This window comes from Diachasma alloeum, unplaced genomic scaffold (assembly GCF_001412515.2).
Source record: "Diachasma alloeum isolate Michigan unplaced genomic scaffold, Dall2.0 Dall_scaffold_00582, whole genome shotgun sequence".
NCBI classification, from domain to species: domain Eukaryota; kingdom Metazoa; phylum Arthropoda; class Insecta; order Hymenoptera; family Braconidae; genus Diachasma; species Diachasma alloeum.
Window position 1 is genome coordinate 18,328 of NW_021680714.1, and position 2,655 is coordinate 20,982.

Genomic DNA, 2,655 nt, shown 5'->3' on the forward strand with positions numbered 1-2,655 from the left:
TCACGGCGCACAGTGACTCCCAGTAATTAAAGATTCTTTATTTATGATTTTTGTAATCAGAAAACAAATGATTACTCGTAGTACTGTCTTATCATAACTGCATAAAACTATAATTCAATTAAGAATTTGCCATTCATTTAGAATGAAAATCGTCGTCTCCGGAAAATGGGGGATTAAGTTGATTGCATTTAAGATTGCAAAATTTGTTGAATTAATGAAGACAACAAGGAATTTCCCTCCTCCATCGACCGCTCTATTTTTGCTCTGCAACGAAATTCTATTTCTCTATCATTTTTACTGGAACTTGTGTTTTGTTTCGAAGACCGATGTTTTCGGCGAATTCACGAGCCGTCCAAAATGTGAACAACAAACTGACGATTTCTATCTCAAGAATCGAAAAATAACTATTGTAGATTCTTAGTTGTCGTTTGGCTCTGGTGAGAGACACATGAGCTCTAACGACCGACTGATTTTTTCAAGTTTATTGTGTAATTCCCAACGAATTCCTGGCGGTGTATACGGGCGTGTTGTGTTAATTAGCGCGTGAGTGAATTAACGATGCCGACGAATAATCACTGCGTTTACCGTGGGTGTGGAAACAATTCGCAGAACAAGGATGTGATGTTTCATCGCGTGAGGTAATTAACTTGAACTTATTTTAAACAACGGGGTGCCAAAAATTTATAATAATTTTCTTCTCGGCGCACAATGACTTTTCATCATTCGCCTGCAAATTAAAAATTCACTTCTCTCCTCCTAATTGAGATTAAGGGATGAATAAAGAGTAGTTCGATGGAGAATTAAATTCCCCATCAATCGATCCCCGTTGCATCCTTTCATCTCCGTAAAAAAAAAATACAAACTACGGCAAATGTCATGGGCCAGTGAGAAAAATTATAGTTTCGCGGCGCAGTGACTTCCGGTAATTAAAAATTCACCTCTCCCGTCCTAATTGAGATAAAGGGATGAAAAAGGGCAGTTCGACGGAGAATTAAATTCCCCATCAAATAACCCTCTTTTATCCCTTAATCTCAATTAGAAAGGGAGAAGTGAATTTTTAATTCGCGGGCGAATGGTGAAAAGTCAGTGTGCGCCGCGAACAAAGTATTTTTTTTACTGGCCCTTGACTTTCATGGCAGTTTTTATTTTTTTGTTACAAAGATTAAAGGATAAAAGACGGTTAATTAATGGAGAATTTAATTCTCCGTCGAACTGCCGTTTTTTCATCCCTTAGTCTCAATTAGGAGGGGAGAGGTGAATTTTTAATTACCGGGCGTCACTGTGCGCCGCGAAACTATTATTTTTCTCACTGGCCCATGACTTTCATGGCAGTTTTTATTTTTTTGTTACAGAGATTAAGGGATGAAAGAGGGTTAATTGATGGGGAATTTAATTCTCCGTCGAACTGCCGTTTTTTCATCCCTTAATCTCAATTAGGAGGGGAGAGGTGAATTTTTAATTCGCGGGCGAATGGTGAAAAGTCAGTGTGCGCCGCGAACAAAGTATTTTTTTTACTGGCCCTTGACTTTCATGGCAGTTTTTATTTTTTTGTTACAGAGATTAAGGGATGAAAGAGGGTTAATTGATGGGGAATTTAATTCTCCGTCGAATTGCCCTTTTTTCATCCCTTAATCTCAATTAGGAGGGGAGAGGTGAATTTTTAATTCGCGGGCGAATGGTGAAAAGTCAGTGTGCGCCGCGAAAGAATTATTTTTCTTACTGGCCCCTGAGTTTCATGGCAGTTTATATTTTTTTGTTACAGATATTAAGGGATGAAAGAGGGTTTATTGGTGAGGAATTTCATTCTCCGTCGAACTGCCGTTTTTTCATCCCTTAATCTCAATTAGGAGGGGAGAGGTGAATTTTTAATTACCGGGAGTCACTGTGCGCCGCGAAACTATTATTTTTCTCACTGGCCCATGACTTTCATGGCAGTTTTTATTTTTTTGTTACAGAGATTAAGGGATGAAAGAGGGTTAATTGATGGGGAATTTAATTCTCCGTCGAATTGCCCTTTTTTCATCCCTTAATCTCAATTAGGAGGGGAGAGGTGAATTTTTAATTCGCGGGCGAATGGTGAAAAGTCAGTGTGCGCCGCGAAAGAATTATTTTTCTTACTGGCCCCTGAGTTTCATGGCAGTTTATATTTTTTTGTTACAGAGATTAAGGGATGAAAGAGGGTTTATTGGTGAGGAATTTAATTCTCCGTCGAACTGCCGTTTTTTCATCCCTTAATCTCAATTAGGAGGGGAGAGGTGAATTTTTAATTACCGGGAGTCACTGTGCGCCGCGAACAAAGTATTTTTTTTACTGGCCCTTGACTTTCATGGCAGTTTTTATTTTTTTGGTACAGAGATTAAGGGATGAAAGAGGGTTAATTGATGGGGAATTTAATTCTCCGTCGAATTGCCCTTTTTTCATCCCTTAATCTCAATTAGGAGGGGAGAGGTGAATTTTTAATTACCGGGAGTCACTGTGCGCCGCGGAACTATTATTTTTCTCACTGGCCTATGATTTTAATGGCAGTTTATATTTTTTTGCAACAGAGATTGAGGGATGAAAGAGCGTTAATTGATGGGAAATGTAATTCTCCGTCGAACTGCCATTTTTTCATCCCTTAATCTCAATTAGGAGGGGAGAGGTGAATTTTTAATT